The 19,416-nt window shown below is 40.7% G+C and overlaps 1 protein-coding gene across 16 annotated transcripts in view; it reads left to right on the plus strand.

The window, feature by feature from the left end:
- Positions 1-19,416, plus strand: part of LRATD2 (LRAT domain containing 2) — a 338,474-nt gene that overhangs the window by 217,410 nt on the left and 101,648 nt on the right. For 12 of the 16 annotated variants that reach the window (XR_015725702.1, XR_015725689.1, XR_015725691.1 and 9 more), the window contains 2 exons: positions 4,922-5,028; positions 11,532-11,636. The gene's annotated coding sequence lies outside the window, so the exon portion shown is untranslated. Of the gene's footprint in view, positions 1-4,921; positions 6,738-11,531; positions 11,637-19,416 lie in introns of those variants that run through there. The other 4 variants (XR_015725697.1, XR_015725692.1, XR_015725700.1 and 1 more) reach the window with 2 other exon arrangements.

The following is a 19,416-nucleotide window of genomic DNA, read 5'->3' on the forward strand; positions in this document are numbered from 1 at the left end:
CCCTAATGCAGGTGGGCCTCATCTAATCAGCTGAACACCTAGATAGAACAAAAAGGCTGAATAAGAGGAAATTTTTCTTACCAACAGCTTGAGCTGACACATTGTCTTTTCTGGCCTTTGGGCTTGAACTGAAACTGAAAGATTGCCAACTTTCAGACTGGAACTTACACTCTTGGCTCTCCTAGTACTTAGGTCTTCAGACTCAAACTCAGACTGAGACTTAGAATGGAACTATACCATGTATCTTCTGGGTGGATCTCCAGCTTGCTAACTGCAGATCTTGGAATGCGTTAGCCTCCATAATTGCATAATGACTACTAATGTATCCAGAAATGTCACAACATCCCTGGAAGCTAGAAGGGGCAGGGAGAAGATTTCCCTCTAGAGCCTCCAGAAGCAATGCAGCCTTGCTGACATCTTGATTTTAGCACGGTGAGATCCATTTCATACTACTGATTTCCAGAACTGTTAAAGAATAAATTTGTGCTCCTTTAAGCTACCAAATTTGTGGCAATTTGTTACAGCAGCAAAAGGAAGCTAATACAACTTATAAAATAAACAAACTTCTGTCAAGATTGGTCAAAATCAAAAGAGAGAAGGAACAAATACACAACAATATGAATGACAAAAAATAGGAAATAACTGAAATTCCACTGATAAGTAAAATATAATATGAAGATATTGGGAACAACTTTGTGAAAATAAATTTAAAATACTTGGTGAAATGAAAAAATTCCTGGAAAAATATAATTACTGAAACTGATTCATGGGGCTCCTGGATGGCACAGTCAGTTAAGCATCTGACTCGTGATTTTGGCTCAGGTTGTGCTCTCAAGGTCATGATATCGAGCCTCGCGTTGGGGTCCACACTGAGTGTGGAGCCTGCTTGAGATTCTCTCTCTCCTTTTCCCTCTGCCCCTCCCCCTGCTCAGGCACACACACACACTCTCTCTCTAAAAAAAAAAAAAGCAACAACAATAAAACTAATTCATAAAGAAATCAAACACTTAAATAGTGACATGACCATTAAAGTAATTGAACAAATAACTAAGATTTTCCCACAAAGATCTACTGGATGTTCAAGGAAAAAAATTTAATCCTATACAAACTACTCCTGAGCACAGAAAAGGAAAGAAAAGAAAAGAGAAAAAAAGAAAAGAAAAGAAATACTACTCAATGCATTAGTGCTATTATCACAACTTTGATACCAAGACCTTACAAAGGCCTATGAAAAAGGAAAATTATAGGCCGGCTTAACTCTTGAACATAAATGCAAAGTTATAAATAAAATATTAGTAAATAAATCTAAAAATCCAATAAAAAGAAAATACATCATGATCAAAATGGGTCAGTTCCAAGGAATAAAATTTGGATTAACAGAAAATCAACATAAAGCTTACAGGAGAAAAATAATAAATCATAAAAGCAGTTCATTAGCTGTAGAAAAAGCATTAGATATAATCCAATACTTATTCATTAAAGCTCTTTCAAGAAGCTGTTATAGGGTATTCAAAAGAAACAAAGAAAATATATATAATGGTGAATAAAGAATCTCCTTTAAATTAAGAATAAGAAAAGTATAACTATAATCACTCCTTCTATTCAACATTTTCCTGGAAACCCTGACCAATATAGGAAGACCAGAGTAATTTATAATTTATGAAGATTGAAAATAAAGAAATAAACCTTTCATTATTCTCTGATAAGATTGGCCCTATAGAAAATGCAAAAGAATATATAGACAAATTATTACAATTATAAGAGAACTTAGCAAGCTTGCTCGATAGAAAATGTAAAATCAATTACAATTCCATACAAAAGTACTAGATAGAAAGTAAATTTTTTAAAAAAATAATGGTTACAATAGTGTCAAGAAAAATACAAATAGGAATAAATTTAACAAAAGATATAAAACACCTTTAAGGAGAAAATTATGAAACTTTGTTAACAATATTGAAGAAAACCTGAATAAATAAAGTAACATATTTTATCTATGGATTAGAAGACTCACTGTCATAAAGCTGAGAACCTTTTCCAAACCCTCCAATCAATTGAAAACAGTTCTTTTTCTACCCTTCTTTTTACTTTTTAAAAAGATTTTATTTATTTGAGAGAGTGAGAACGAGCAAGTGAGAAAGAGAGAGAGAGAGCATGAGCAGGGGGAGGCCGAGAGGGAGAATCAAGCTCCCCACTGAGCAGGGACCTGATGTGGGGCTCGATCCCAGGACCTTGGGATCATGACCTGAGCCGAGGCAGACGCTTAACGGAATGAGCCACCCAGGTGTCCCTCCCCCTTCTTTTTAACTAGGCTCCATGCACAGTGCGGAGCCCAACATGGGGCCTGAACTCACAACCCTGAGTTCAAGACCTGAGCTGAGACTAAGAATCAGATGCTCAACCGACTGAGCCACCAACGTGCCCTGGGAACAATTCTAATCACTATTATGTGGGATTTTGTTTTTAAAAATATTTGTAGGGACACCTGGGTGTGCTCTATCTCTCTCTCAAATAAATAAAATCTTTAAAACATATAAATACATAAATAAATAGTGCGTGTCTGAAACCCTGCCCCCTCCCCAAGAGTCAACTGCTTGATTAGCATGTAGAAGGGAATAAATGTAAGTTTTGCACCCCGTGAGTGTGTGTTCGTGCATGCAAGGCGTGTGTGTCTAGTAATTTCTCTCGGGATCACCTATCCTTTGACATTCTGAAACTTGAGTTAATATTCAGAACAAAACACAATTAAAATCCTAAATATGATTAGTCAATTCTAAAATTGGGGAAGCTCAAAGGGCAAAGAATCTTTAGAATAACTTTTTTTTTCAAGAATAAGAATTTGCCTTATCAGACAAAAACAACTATAAAAGTATAAAATTGTAATAAATAATGCAGTGCAGTGATAGACAATTTGGCAAATGAAACAGAATCAGGAAGCCAGGAAGTGAAACACGTAATTGTCAACCTTATTGACAAAACGACTGGCCTTGTGGTTCCACAGAGAAATGATGGCCAATGTAATTAATAAACTGATAATGCTCTAGTAACTAATTAACCATAGGGAATTGATGGAATTTTAATTTTTACCTCACATGGAAATAAGATTATATCCCATAAGATTACAAATTTGAATAAGAAGGTCAGAATGGCATAGCTTGTAGAAGACAGTAGAGGAGAATAGTTTTCTGATCTTATGTAGAGAAGTATTTCTTCGAGAAGACATAAAAGAGTGGGTCGTAATTTGAAAGACAAATCAAATGAATGATATTTAAAAAGAGCATCTATTTATCACAATGCACCATTAAAAGGATGAAAGACAAACCACAAAATGTAATAATTAGGGCTCAGAGTAGATACAGAACTCCTCTAAATTAAAAAGATTGCCATTGGGAAAACGGGCAAAAGACTTGCCTAGCACTTTCCAGAAGAAGCAACCTGAATGATGTTCTTCTCATCAGTGTTTATGTCACTAATCAGATCCACCAGACTGGCAAAAATTAAAAAGTCTGGCGATATGAAATGATAATAAGCATACAGAGCAGTAGGAACGTTCATCCACTGACGGAGGAAATGTTTATTGGCATAAACATGTTGGAAAACTCTGAAGGTATCTAATTAACTTGAGCGTCCCATATCAAGGGGACCATCAAATTCATTCCTAGGCATATACCCCAGAGAAACATTTTCACATGGGCACCATTGGACATAGACAATAATTTGTAGCAGGAGTGTCATCGATAGCAGAAATTATGGAAGGACGCCAGAGCTGTCCGTAATAGAATAAATAAATAAATTGAGATGTATTTTTAAAAACTGGTTGCTGTCCAGTGGTGGAAAGTGATGTATTTTAGCTATCGGGAACAGAATGAGTGAAACTCAGGAGAACATTAGGGCATGACTCCATGCAACGTGCACAACTAAGTCGCTTCGTTATTTAGGGATTTACAACTTTGGGTAAGAGCACGGAAGTTACAAACACAGCATTTAGGGTTTTGATTACTTCTGTGGTGGAGTGAAAGGAATGGGACACAGAATTCGCACAAGGAAACTCCAGTGTTCAAGGCACTATTCTCAGCCTAAGCTAATTGGTGAGTCATGGATGTTTTATTGTTGCTCTTTGTATTTTACACTTTAATTAACATTTTCATAAACATTGCATAAGCATTCCCTTGACTATGGCCAATAATCATTACATTTTAAAAAAGCGTAGGTGGGTCCTGGGAGTCTCTTGGGACTGTGGGCAGGGAGAACAGCATCTGCCACGGCATAGAGGTGGCAAAAACCCCGATCCTTGGGGAGGGATGCAAGCTGTGGGGTATTAAAGGAGCGTGTGTAGTGAGTGAGGTGTGGATGGGTGCAGAGAAATCCGAGGAGGAGCTGTGAGTCAGAGAGGGACTCCCAAGCAAGTACAGAGCCTCTACCCTCTGTTGCACACGATCGAAAACGTGTGACAGGATTTTCAATAGAGAATGACAGTCACAGCGCATTGTACATAAATTACCGCTGTGGTGGCCAGGTGCAGAGCCGGGGCTCTCCATGCAGGCTGCATAATAAGATCACAAAGGGAGGCCTTTAAAAGGACAGGGCCTGGGCTCCACCTCCAGATTTTCTGATATAAGTCGTTGGAAATGGGTCCGGGCTCAAATGTGACCAGATGAAGAAGATGGATATGATGGGAACGATGATGGTGACTGTGGCAGGCAGGCTTCCAAAGTGGCTTCCAGTGATTTTTGCCACCAGTATTTATGCTCATGTGAAAAACCCTTCCTTTGAATGTGGGCTGGACCCAGTGACTTGCTTCTAATGAATAAAATATGGCAAAGGTGATGGAATGTCACTTCTGAGATTGTATGCCAAAAGACTGTGACTTCTGTCCTGTTAACCTGCTCTCTTTCTCCCATCTTGATTGCTTCCTCTAATGAAGCCAACTGCTGTTTCGAGCGGCCATCTATGGAGAGGTCCATGTGGCTCGGTGCTAAGGGAAGCTTCTGGCCAATGGTCCATGATGAACTGGATTCGGCCAACCACCAGGTAAGTGAGCTTGGATTCGACCCTCCCCCAGGAGACCCTGTGATGACTACGGCCTCCATGGGCACCCTGGTTGCAACCTAGGGGAGACCATGAATCAGAGGACCCAGTGAAGCCACACCCAACTTCCTGACCCAGAGAGACTGTGAGACAAATGTTGTTACTTTGAGCCACTGCCTTTGGGGTAATGTGTTAGGCAGCAAGTACGTAATTGATCGAGTGAAGATGACTGTGGCAGGCAGACTAATGGCCCCCAAGGATGCCCGAGTCTTCCTTTGCAGAACCTCTGAATATGCTATGTCACATGGCAAGGCGGCCTCTTGTTTGCTAATGATCTGAACTTGGGATGGGGAGATTATCCCACTGGGCCCAGTGTAATCACAAGGGTTCCTAAAAGGGGAAGAGGAAGGCAGGGGAGGCAATGTTAGAGTGATTCAGTGATGCATTGTTGGCATTGAAGATGGAAGGGGGCCACAAGCCACGGAATGTGGGTGGCTTTTAGAAGCTGGAGAAGGCAAGGAAACAGACTGTTCCCCCGAGCTTTCAGAAGAAACCCAGTCCTGCTGACACCTTTATTTCAACCCAGTGACACCCATTTGGTCTTCTGACTTCCAGAACTCTGAGCACATTTGTGTTGTTTCAAGCTACCAAGTTTATGATAACTTGTTACAATAAGAAATTAATGTAGTGATGTTAATTCTAATGTTAATCATAAGAGTGGTAACATCAACATTTAGTCAATACTTACTATGTGCCTGGAAATGGGTTACAGAGCTTTACACGTGTTGGTCTATAATGGAATGCCCAAATGACTCTGTGAGGTTGGCACTTTTCATCCTTATTTTAGAGATGAAATCAGGGTTCAGAAAGATCAACTGACTTGCCCAAGTTACATACTTAGTAAGTGAAATTCATGTTTAAAAAAAGCCAACACTCCCCACCTCCACCGCAACATTTTCCATAGACTTTCAAATGGATTGGACCTGGGAGGTAAGAGGGGTGGAATGCAGAAAACAGAAAACTAGTTTCTATCCAATTTTTATCCATGCAGAGGGATATGGTAGTAATCACACTAGAACTGCTTTTTGCAAATGAGTCTAGCTGCTTTCATAATAGGCACGTGGGAGGTCGTGCACTTATTTTGATAATGCTGCCATTGCCAAAAGTACTTTTTAAAATGCTTCACTCAGTAATCATCATCAGCCCCTGCAGCACATCGCCAGGAGCCTCTTCACGTGAGAAATCATTCATACTGTAAGAGTCATTTTAATTCTCAGAAATAGCCGAGCTTCTTTCAGAGCTAAAGCAAGGAAGGTGGCTATTTGTCATGAATGTCTGGGAAAGTAATAATAGCTAAAATGTGTTGACTGCTGATAGTGGTCAGGGCTTTACATTTTTTTGTTTTTTTTGAGAGAGAGTGAGAGCACAAGGTCGGAGTGGGGGACAGAGGGAGGGGGAGAGAGAGAATCCCAAGCAGGGTCCACACTTGGCATGGAGCCTGACACTGGGCTTGATCTCAGGACCCTGAGATGGTGACCTGAGCTGAAATCAAGAGTTGGAGGCTCAACTGACGGAGTCACCCAGGCACCCCTACAATTTGTTGTTAAGTCTAAGCCTCAGAGTAAGTCTACATGGGAGGTGCACCCATATTATCCCCACCGCAAAAATGAGGTGACTGACCCTTAGAGAGAGTAAGCAGCCTGGCCACAATCGGAGCTGGTCAAACACGCATGTAGCACTGAGGCCAGCTGGCTCCAGGTCCTGCACTTAGAATGGCTGTGTGTACCGCCTTCCAAGGATTTCCTTTTGAGATCCCCATGCTCAATGCTCCTATGACGTATGTAGAGTGGTTCTATATTTATTTTATAGAAGATTGGCTATCGTTAGCTTCAATCCAACTTTGATCAAACAGGCTAGATCAGCTTTCTCAAAGGTTCCCCAAAAACTCTACCTCCATGGGATCCACAAACAGGGGGCCTTATGGGCGTACGATGTTTTTCACTGATTCCATAGCACACTTTTTTTTTTCTTTCAAATTTTAACATCTCTAAGATTAAAATGCACCTTGCTATCACTGTCATCTAGGTAGCAGTTTTGATGTGCTTGTTTTTCTTGCACAAATATATAAACACTTGCAGAATAGGTGTCTGTGGTTTGGATAAAAATCATGGAGAAAATAATGAAGCATGCTTGAAACAGGAGCATATTCTTGGTAGAACAGATAATGATATAGTGTGGAAAACAGGTATCAATTATTCTGAGATAAAAAGTGACTCAGAAGAGTTAGGATCTGGTTTAGAAGTTTTAGAAGTTCCTTGAATGACTTGTTTCATATATAGATATATATCCAAGAATAATATATAATAAAGTAATTGTCAAAATAATGCTAAAAGAATTATTTCAGTAAGTATAACATAAAAATTCTTCTACGTGTTCAGAAAGTACCAGTCCCAGCTTAACTGGCAAATTGTTTTCTCCATAACTTCTACATAAATTCCTTGTGCATCTTACAATAGATGGTGTCTTAGATTTGATGAAATTAACTTGGAGAAGCATTGGGCTACTAAATTAAATAAGTTTATTGCAGGGCTTTTCAGAGATTGGATCTGCTAATGCTCATTAAATAAGGGGTGAACGTAGGTAGATTTTTCTTAAATTTATTTGACCATGGAAGGATGTTTCGTGGGCCATCTATACAGACAACTAAACAAGGAAAAACATTTTGGAAAGAACTGAGCTAGTTAGTATAATTTGATAAAAATAAAAGGCAATCAAATTTTTTGTATAACTTGCAAATATTCTCTGAAGATAACTCCAAGAGGAAAGTCTAAAATATTTTAAGTGACTAGAACATAATTGAGATATGTATTCTTTTTTTCATAGTGATTTTTTGGAGAACAATGTTCATTTGAATGCGTAAGTTCTATGATTCCAGTCCAAGTTAATGGCACTCCTTTCCGCCCCTTCTTGCCCCCTCCCCCACCCCGAGTTGAGCACCCATCATTTTACAGGAGCAAATGTTTGTAGTGGGCATTTTCCCAGTAGGCTGCAGCTCCTCCGAGGGGGAATTCTCATCTTTCATCCAAAACACCAAGTGCATGATGAGATGCAGTAAGCGGAAGGAGGGAAAGTCTGTATCAATGCTTGCTTGAGGGAGGAAGGAAGAGGGAAATCCATGATATCGTGATATAGACAATGTGCTTTAATTATGTTTCCTGTAACAAGCACTATTACATTAACTTGTTTGTGACATAATGGTCTCTTCCTGTTTCTGAAAGATGGAATAGGGAATTGGGCATTAAATATTTCTCTTCATTCCTAATAGGTACTTAAATGCCTTCACACTATGAATTTCTCTTAATTGTCCCCAAACCTGAGGCTTATGTGTCAGGCTTATTAAGTGGCCTCAGACAGATTATAACAAATTGAATTTCATGCTAATTGACCCATGCAGTTAGCACACAGTATTTGGGAAGCCCAGTGATGGGGGAGAGATGGGAAAACTCTTGAAGCATCTGAGCCAGGGAAGGGCTAGAGTAGCTCAGTTCATGTTTTCTGGGGCATTTCAAGTTACACAAGTTATCCCTACTGAATTCTTTTAAATGTCATAAAACCTATTACCCTTGCTGGAATAAAAAGGAACAAATCAGTCTTATTAAATAGATAGAGTTCCCAACTAAAGCTCTGATAAATTAATTCACTCACTCACTCATTCATTTATTGATCAATCATTTACTGATTGGCTAAGGTCCTTTGTCATGCTTGTTCACAGTCCTTGCAGGGAACTGACCACCTGTTCTCCAAGGTCAACACCTATGTAGGCTCTCTGCACCTCTGTTTAGCTTATAACCTTAGTATTATCTTGACTCCTTTATCATCATTCTCCTGGTTGCCTAGGTTAGAAACATGGGCACTTTTTTTTTGAAATCTTCCCTCTTTTTCACACCATAATCCAGTATATTGAAGTGCGTGAATATGCATCTAGGCACCCACGTCCGCAATCTGTCAGGAAATCCTGTTAAATCCTAAACTTCTCAAATATATCTTCAGCTTTAGTCCCCATGCCATGCTGTGTTTGGGGTTTGCTCATCTTTTGCCCAGATTACTCCAACAACCTCCTCACTTACCTCTGGACTCTCGTTTTCTCCAACCCATTCTGCATCATGCAGCCAGAGTAATCCCCCCCTCCCCCCCCCCACCGCCGAAATGGATCTGAACTTTTCACTCCCCAGTTCAAACATCTTTCATGGCTAATTTTTTTCTAATTTTTTCAAAATAAAATAGAACATTTCCAGGTTCCGTTGAGAATATGGAAAGTGAGAAAGAGCATAGATCTCACTGTTACAGCGAAAAAAATCTGAATAATTTGTAAAATCACAACTTTTTGCAATCTACCAAAAAGATGAGGTTTCAGGACAACCAACTAGTAATTTGAAATCTCAGGAAAGATAAATCTCTCCAAGGAGAAATGTAATGTAAGTACTCACCACAGATGCCATCTGCCATGCAAGCCAGAAATAATTCAGTTACAAATTTTAACAAATTGCTGAAGGCTGAGTGTAGACCACCATAATGCAGAGTGGCCCCGGGAGCCACTGAAACAAAGAGAATATGCATCCATTTGCGGGCTCCTCTCTACAGATCTCCATCCAGTCCTCACAAGGAAGTCTAAGGTCAGGATGAGAGTGGAGATAAACCACCTTTGTGATACAGCCTTAGAAGAGGGGAACAGCAGCTGTTGAGGGAAAGGCACAGAGTCCTGCCTGGATTATTCTCCTCTGTTTCCTCTGTGGAACAAAAAGCTTCAGGTATTGAGGCAAGGGGATCAACCCCTGTTGCCCTGAGGACACCGGTCAAGATCCATTGCAACTAAGGTAAGGGGAGAGAAGAACACAAAACCAAACAAAACCAAAATAAATCTCCTTTGGAAGAGACAGGAGTATGTTCTGACCCCCTACCTCTGCGGGAGGGGTATAGTCACTAACTATTCTTCCCCTAGTGACAGATAAGGATACAGAGAAGACCCCTGAGACCCAGGATCAGAACACCTGCCTAAGAATGAGGCTGAACCACAGTGAAACACACTTACAACCCCTATCCTCCCCCGCCACACACATACACCACACACATATTGGGCTAGTATTAGAGAAGGTCAAGAGCCCCAGAAGGGGTGTCTTGAGGTGTAGGAGGAAAGGAAAGGCATAAAGCTAAAGGTAGAGCAATTACTGAGAAGAATCCTCTGATAAACCAGCCCCCATCCTAAGCACAAAGTATTACTAGAGGAATGTGAAGCAGATACTCAATATAATGAGAGCAAGACCAAAATCCAAATCCGACTCACATTTTGGCTAGATTGACTCAGTATTCCCACACTAAAGCCTAGCAAACAGTTTACCTATTTCCAGGCATAAAATTATTTGTCTCACTCACTACTGTACTACATAAAATGTTCTGTTTCCAACCACAAATTGCAACACACAAGGAAACAAAAGAAGAAATAAACATCTTTTTTAAAGAAACAAATGAACCAACAGATGTATGTAGAATTAGATATACACACAGATATTGAAAATGTTGGAGGAAAATCTGTAACCTTTGGTTTGTTAATGAGATTTTAGATGAGACGCCAAATGCGCAAGTCATAAATAAAAAACGAAAACGGATAAATTAGACGGTAAAAATTTAAAACTTTTGCTCTGTGGAAGACGCTGTTCAGAGAATGAAAAGACAAATCACAGACTGGGAGAAAATATTTTCAAATCACATGACTGACAAAGGACATGGCTCTAGAATATGTAGAGAAATCTTAAAACTCAAAAATAAGAAGACAGTCGACTGAGTAAAAAAGGGCAAAGACACAGTTCTCCAAAGAAGGTACTGGATAGCAAAAAAGCAAATGAAGAGACGGTATCGGTAGTCATTAGAGAATGGAAATCAAAACCACAATGAGATACCACCACCCCTACATACCTATTAGAACGGTTGGAGGGAAAGAAGTGACAATGTCAGATGCTGGAGAGAAGGGAGAGTAAAAGGAAAAATGTACACACGTGAGAAAACCGTTTGTCATGCATTTATCGTGGACGTATCCCGTGATCCAATAATCTCACTTTTAGGTATTTACTCGAGTGAATTGAAAACTTATGCCCATGCGCGTTGTGGTATCCTGTAAACAAAGGTTCATAGAGCTTTATTTATTATCAATAGGAACTAGAATCAACCAACATGTTCTTTAACAGGTGAATGGTTAAAATATGGATAAAAATTCCAGTACCTCCATGCAATGGAAGATATTTGGCAATAAGAAGGAAAGAACTGTCGATTCACGTGTATCCTGCCAGGGACCCTGTAACAACCATTCACACTTCTATTTCTCGATTTTATTTTTATATGTTAACTATACTAAGTGTATTTTGAGTATAAGCTTGAAAACATCCCCTTCAGTGGGACACATCTGTACATAGTGTGTAAGTGTAATTCCAATATATATTTTTTTCATTTTCAAGGTGTCAGTGGTGTCCATATATAGCCAGAATTACAATGTCTAGGTCCTCCTTGGGTCTCAAGTCTGTCGTGGCTACCAGATTATTGGGGCATATATGCCCCAAAAGGTAAGAGCCCTATTAACAATTACATAGCTATTAAAAACACAGGTTTTGAAATCACATAGCACTGGGGTCAAACTGTTGCTTCGTAATTTACTGGCTATGTAACTTTAGGCAAATTACTGAACATTTTGTAGTCTCTCTGTGTTTTGTGACACGTCTGTCACAAAATCAACCTCATAATAGTTGGTTCTCAAACTGGTCCATTAGGGTGGGGGGGGGGGAGCAAGGGGAGACAGAAGAAAGAGGCAGGCCACTCCAGAGTGGTAGGTGACAGGTTTAATAAGCGAGGAACATGTACGTATAAGGCTGGTCTTGGGCGGCTGCCAGACAAGGAGATCTCTGCATCTGCCTGGACAGAATCTGAGCGGTTATATGGCGGCCTGAGCTGGTCCAGCCATGTGTACGGGCAGGACGGTCTCAACAACACATTGCTCTCTCAGGCTTGCATCCTTCAAAATGGTTCCCACTGTGGGAACAGTGTGCAGAATGTACATTCCAAGGACAAGAGATGGGGTGAGGAGCTGCCAGTTGCCCAGACCCAGCTTGGGGGTCAATTGGCAGTCACATCCTCTCAATGACTTCCTCCAACAATAACATAGTCTAAGAGTTAATGAAATACCATATGAAAAGTGAGTCGCTCCAAGAGCCATATGTGGTGAGTGTAGAGTGAATGGAAATTATAGTAGCTACTCAGACTAGCAGGTGCTTGGGATCCATATCCCTAAGGGGACCCCTCATTCTGGTGAATCTGCGAAGATCCCCCATGACTGCAACGATACACTTTGCCTAGATGAGAAACTAGATGAACTGGCTTCCACTTACACCTCAACCTCCCAGAGACACACCTTCACTGTTATTTGCTTTTATAATACAGGGGGTGGGGAGGTCTTGGTTGGAGCACACAGAACAAAGATAAAAGCAAAAACAGGGTAAGCGCCCACTTCAAACCACAGCAGACACAATATTCAAAGTGAATAATCAAATCACAGAATCAAATATTACCACTGCCACAACTTATGGTAAAATAATAAATTCCTTATTCAATATAATTTTCAAGTAAAATATACAGTGTCCTAAAGCCCAGCAAATTATAATCCAGGGTCACATTAGAGTTACTAGTCATAAACTATGGCAAAAAAATAATGTTTTCTGAGGACTGTGGTAGTGCAAGCGTCGACAAACATTTCTGTGAAGGGCCAGATAGTAAACAGCTTCGGTTTACCCAACTCAGATTGTAACATGAAAACAGCTACAGATAATGTGTAAGCAAACAAGTGTGCCTGTATTACAATAAATCTTTATTTACAAAAACAGGTGGTGGATGGAATTTTGGCTAATGGGCTATAGTTTACTGGCTCCTGGTGTAGAAATCAGGAAAAGGAGAAAATCCCCTTGGATTTAACTTCACTACAGCTATCGTCAATCCTAGCCAATTGACTAGCAAATTTAAAGCTCAATCAGGAGAATTCTCCCCTTGAGACGTTAATTATGGCACTCTGCATCTCATAGGTTAGGTACAGAACACTATCTCTCTTGGAAAGTGCCATCTGAAACACTAATTCACTATCTAAGTGGGAAAATTTCTGGGTTTGCAGAGTGACACATAAATTCTCTGGATCTTTTCCTAAAATTCTTTTCTTCTCCATAGTTTCCATTTGTAATTCAAAATGCAGTATGCTAATTTCTCTTTTCAGTTTCCTTTGACCTCTGCATTTCAGGCACCCCAATACCAAATCGAGGACAGCTTCTGTCTTGGGACGCAGCCTTGTTCTGTCAGTTAGATAGTCAAGCGATCTTGATCATGGGACGTGTGTCATGCTTTACGCAGTGTGGGGTGCCTGTGGCACTGAGCTGCTAGCTACTTTGATATCAGGCAACTTAGTTCACATCATCAGCTCGATGGGTACAGCAAGAAAGAATCTGAAGCCCCCAGAGAAGTCAGATCCTATCACTTCGGAACAACGTTCTTCTATTTGAATATGTTATTCCCGTGAAACATGGGGGAAAGGAGTGGAGTGATGAAGAGCTGGGTTGAAGCACAAGTACCCAGATCATACTAGTCAAAGCAAAGCAGAGAAGAAGAAAAACAAGGTGGTGAATGGCAGGGTGGGAAAGGGTCTCCGAAAATGACCCCAAGCAATTCCTCCTCTTCCCTGTTCAAGTGTATCAAAAGGTGGAGTCTGATTCCCCTCCCCTTAAATCCGGATTGGTCTTCAGGACTTGTTGGGCAATAGAACTCAGCAGAAGTGATGTATTCACCTTTTTGAGGCTAGATCATAAGACCTTTGCAGCTTCTGCCTGGATCTCTCAGAGCATTAGCTCCTGGGACACTCTCTCTCTCGGGTAGCTGACACCGTACATAGGAAGACTTGACCACTCTATTGGGAGAGGGGCCTCACGGAAGACACTGAGGGACCAGACCTGTGAGTGAGCCCTCTTACACATCCAGTCCACTCCCGCGTACCCAGGTAATGTAAGTCCCTGATAATTAGGTTCTTTTTTCAATTATAATGTAAGCACCTAACATTAAGTTTTTGCTTGCTGACGCATCCGTTTCAAAGATGTGCGTCTCCAATAAACACATTACCAGCTACACAACTCGATGAAGAGCCAGGCTGCCCCACCCATGAAGTTCCCCACTTTAGAAAGCCCTGCATGACCTAGACAACTGATCGCTTGAGTGAGGCAATTTCCCCTCCCGTGCTTGAATTCCTGCTCTTCTGTTTTAAAACTCACCGGGAGAGAGTGAACCTGTAAAACTCTAGTCACCCTATTCACAACCCCAATAAAGGCAGAATTCAGGTCTGTGCTCTTTCTTTCTTTTTTTTTTTTTTAAATGATTTTTTATTATATTATGTCAGTCACCATACAGTACATCCCCGGTTTCCGATGTAAGGCTCGATGATTCATTAGTTGTGTATAACACCCAGTGCACCATGCAATACGTGCCCTCCTTACTACCCATCACCGGTCTATCCCATTCCCCCACCCCCCTCCCTGGTCTGTGCTCTTTCTGTCTCTACCTTCGACCTCACTGTGTGGCCTGGCCTTGCTGTGTGCCCTTCAGGACTTGTGAGTAATAAACCCTATTTTTTCCCCAAAAATTCCCTGATGGTTGAGCTGAGGTGTGTCCTGTGATCATAATAAGAACCGCATGGGCTGGTCCAGGCACAACACTGGCTCTGATCAGGGAAACGTCTGTGATGCTCACCACAAGTGGTTGGGTCCAGGTGAGTCCCCAGGCATTCCTAGCCAATAACATCACTCTCCAGAGGCTGAGAGACCTAAGTGCAAAGCTCTACTCTCAGCCACTATCCGTGGCAGTGACACAGACATCTGAGTAGGGACCACCGGCTGAGCCCCCGTCAACCCACAGGACCACGAAACATCATAATAAATGTTGGAAGCCACTAAATTTGGAGATGGCTTCTCCTGTAGCATGGGGCTCATTATGATAACTGAGGTGGCCAGGAAAAGTAATGAAATCCCCCTTCTTTCTGGGAAACATAGGCGACTGATTGATACGTATGCCTCACATGGAGAGGAGACCAGACTCCAAACTTACCAGGGGGCTTGTGGCATTTTAGAAGATGAACACTGAACAAATAACCAGAAATGGGAAACCAAGCTAGTCAGATACTGCCAGTGGGGAATGGAGACGACAGTTTGAGATGAAAGTGTTAGCTGGCTTCTTGCTTGAATCAGCTCCTGCAGGGATGTCCTGGGAATCTTGGAGGCTGTGCTTAGAAGCAAGTGTACCCCAAGGTCACCATGTCTCGGGAAGTTCCCTTCTTTTGTGTGTGTCCTAAACTAAATGTCTCAAGTTCAACAACAACTTTTAGGTATAAAAGGACGTTCTCTCAGAACAAAAACTATGAAACAGCTAATGACGACTCCTGTGGGTGCTGTCGCCCCAGGTTGCAGATGACACAGGACTATTATGGGGGGGGGTATGGAAGGCAGAAACAGACTGTGAAAGGTCATTTAGTAGGAGTCAGTGCTTGTGGAAAAACCGTAGCCTCTAGCAAGTTGGTTGTGGGAAGTCAAAGTACCTTCTTTTATTCATTCCCTTTCTACTTCCTGTCTACTTCCTGTCTACTTCCTTTCTACTTCCAGATTCTTGGTCCTTTTTTCTATTGTTCTCTTAATGGGTTTTGTTGTTTGCTTGTATGTTTTAAAATTTGTGTAAGCCATTTATGTACTTAAGATAGGTATCCTTCGTCGTCATATTTAACTATAAATCCTATTTACTATTTCTATAATTGGCTTTATTTTGGGACATATTGAAGTATACCATTTAAAAAATTAATCTCTGTCTTATGCATTTCTTCCTTTGCTCTTAAATTTAAAAGTTCCCTCTCCCCCACACTCTATAGGTTAGAATAGACATTGAAGTATTTTCCCTTTTGATTTTGAGATTATAAAATATTTGAGGTTATAAAATATTTAAAAATTAATCTCTGTTCTTATGCATTTCTTCCTTTGCTTTTACAATTTAAAAGTTCCCTCTGCCCCACACTCTATAGGTTAGAATAGACAGTGAAGTATTTTTCCCTTTTGATTTTGAAATTATAAAATATTAAGTGAAAATCATTTTATCATATCAATGTTGCTGTTTTGGGCAAAGCTAAAACTAACTTTTCATTAATAAAGAAATGATCAATTGGGCATATCCAGTTGTCTTAAGCCTGACTGAATATGTTACTTAAAACAACTAAAAGAATGCATATAATGAGAGACGTGTTGATTTTATGACTGCATGTAAATCCATACAAAATGAGAAAATGTTCTAATGATCTATTTATTTCTCGTTTTTACTGGTTTGGAAGTTCTTCCCAAGTCACTAAATTGTGCGGTATTGTATTTGCAAAGCTTGTAGCACTAGAATGCTAATTCTGAGAATGTTAATTAATATTGCATGATAAAAGGGTTTTGTGGTAACACACATTTAGGAAATACTGTTTTGAACAAAATTGGATCGGTTTTTTACTCAAGGACTTCTCAGAGCATTTAACGTATATTGTGAGTTTCTAAGAGTATGCTGTAACCCAGCAAACAGCATTAACTAAGCTTACTTAGCCTTGCTGCTCGAGCATCTTGCAGGACTCCTGTGAACTGGAACATTCTTTGGGTGATGCTGATTTGTTGAAAAAACTCCTGAACTGAATGTTAGGAAATCTTAAACAAGGCTCTCAGCCATTGCAAAGCAGTTCCCTCATCTGTAATAAGCCTTGGACTCTCACAATAATTAGAAATCTGTAAAGTGTCTGCAGCAGTTCTGTCCAGCTGTGGGTGCTTTGTGTCCGGGATGCCCAAGGAAATCATAGGCACTCCATCAGCACCTGCTCTCGGTGAGGTCCCCTCTACAACTGAAAATGCTGAAGGAATTTTAGGTGACCTCTAACGTCTTGTCTACCTTTGACATTCTTGGTCCAAAGCTCAACACTGGGGATTTTATTACAGAAATAACTTATAATATCTGGTCTGCATAATGCTATTTGATTATGGAATTTTGTCTATGACACATCTGGGAAGTTTGAATTGAACAAGGAAAAACTTAGAGCAGGGTCTCCTGTATGTCGGGTCATGATACCTTGTGGTTTGTCTCAAATACTTCTCCTTTATTCTCAGTGCCCTGGCATAATCATTAATAGCATCCTCTTTTATGTCAAAGGCTGAATGATATAAATGATAACTTACATGCTCCCTCTGTCTCTACTCCAAGTCCAACCACTCCCTGTAACAGTTATTGTTTTAATGTCAACTAAGTAGGGGTACTATTCTAATGAAGGAGGTTTTATGTACTATCTTATGTAATTCTCCCAAAACTCTATGAAGTTGGCACTAATACTGTCTCCATTTACGGATAGAGAAACCAACATATAACTCGTTTAGTAAGTGATGGAGATTTGAACTCTAAAAATCGGATTTCAGAGCTCCCTATCTTAAATATATACCACAGTATTCTTTCCAGCCTCTAATACCAATGATTATAGCTCCAGAACATATGGTCTACTATTTTGCTCCAACTATTTCTTTGTTGAAATATCCCACCCCTTTCCTTTCCTCCTTTATCTGTAAGTCCTATTCATTCTGTAAGTCTTTGCTTCTACTGGCCTTCGCCACATCACCTTCTGCTTCTACTCTAGCTCCTAATGACATGTAATTAGTTAGAATTCCACTGGCAGTTAATGTCTCTGTCGACGTTTCAACGTCTATTCAGATATCCCCTCTGAGGGTCATAAACGATTCCGCAATTGTACACCTATTCCCAACCCACATAAAGTTTTTGCAGGCCTGGGGTCTGTACTTTCCCAAGGGCCTGCTAAGGTACGATGCTATCACACCCAAAAGCGTCTGAACCCTCCTTTCCCACAGGGAAGGAAAATGCAAACAAATAATGAAGAAAATCCACAGCTTCGAAATGTCTGTGTATTTTTGGCTATTGATTCAGTATCAATGGTATTTAGGGGGTCAGAATTATCCAGCTTTGACTTGGTTCTTTGGTGACGTTAGACAATCATTCTCTTCAAGCCCTGGTTTCCTCATCTGTGGGTGATGATCTGTGTGATGCCATACGCACCACCTGTTTAAAGGACTTTATGCGGATCTAAAGCGATCACTTGTGGGGCCGCGCTTTGTAAAGTGTACTGTGCTACGCAAGTAGATGGAGTTGATTTTTGACAATGATTAAGTATCTTGGATCTGTAGGCATTTCCTTCTGATTTGGGAGAAGAGAAATTTGTAAGCAACATTTTTTTGAAGTCTTCATCTAGTTTGAAATCTGCTATTGCCCAGTTTGTTCTAATGAATGGACTGGAAAGGCAGGATCTAGGAAAGCCATCATCGGCAGGCCGCTTTCCGGACAGCCTCAAGGAGGCTGGGGGAGGTACTCGGTGTCCACCGGTGTCGGAGGCCAATGCTCACCTCGCCCTTTAAAATGCAAATAAGCTTTCTAGAGAAGCTGATTTGTGTGAGGCTGTTTGTCAGCAGGCAACAACATCTTCTGCACTGTGGAAACAGGCTAGCAAGGCTTCTCGGAGTTACTAAGATGTTCAGACATCTTTCTGTGATTCATCATTTGCTATTTCCATCCGCTCGGCTCCCCTATTTCCCATGATGAGCTCCTAACCTGTCCCAGGCGGATTGCTGAGCTACCATCCAACAACACTTGGAGCCAGGAAATTAATTTTCTGATGTTCCTACTTCAACCTTCTTTTATTGCACCTGCGTTTGTCTGATATTTTCCCTCACCAGCCCCGATTCCAAACATATATTTCATTCAATAGCGTCCCATTCTGGGGAAGGCTGTAGGGCGAAGGAGCTTGTCTCTCAGGGCTGGAAACATTTTATCAGGGCCAGTTGGCAAAAGAAAGAACCTTAGAAGAAATGGCTGTGAAGTGGACAGATTTTCTTCACCCCCGGTGCCTCCTTAGTGGCTTGTGATAAGAACAACAAATAAACTTGATGTGGTAAACACATAATAGGTCACATTGGCCATTACCCTCTCAGGGCACCGCTGCTGTCTCTCTTTCACCTTCCCCTGGTTAGTGGAAGCTTTCCCCATAGAGACCATTTCCGAGTCTCTTTGAACTCTGTTGGGAAGATTATTTTTCATGCTGGTAACTCATCTTAATTTTTTTTTTCCCTGCAAGGCAATTTGTTCTTCAGACATAGCCTGCCATTTCTCTCCTTCTTGTATCTGGTTTTATGTACAAAATAAAGTAAGAGTTCCCATTACTCAGAATGGGAAAGAGATAGGAACTCATATTTGTTGAGCCCT

Source organism: Ursus americanus, chromosome 9 (genome assembly GCF_024610735.1).
Source record: "Ursus americanus isolate L20-20 chromosome 9, mUrsAme1.1.p, whole genome shotgun sequence".
Lineage (NCBI taxonomy): Eukaryota > Metazoa > Chordata > Mammalia > Carnivora > Ursidae > Ursus > Ursus americanus.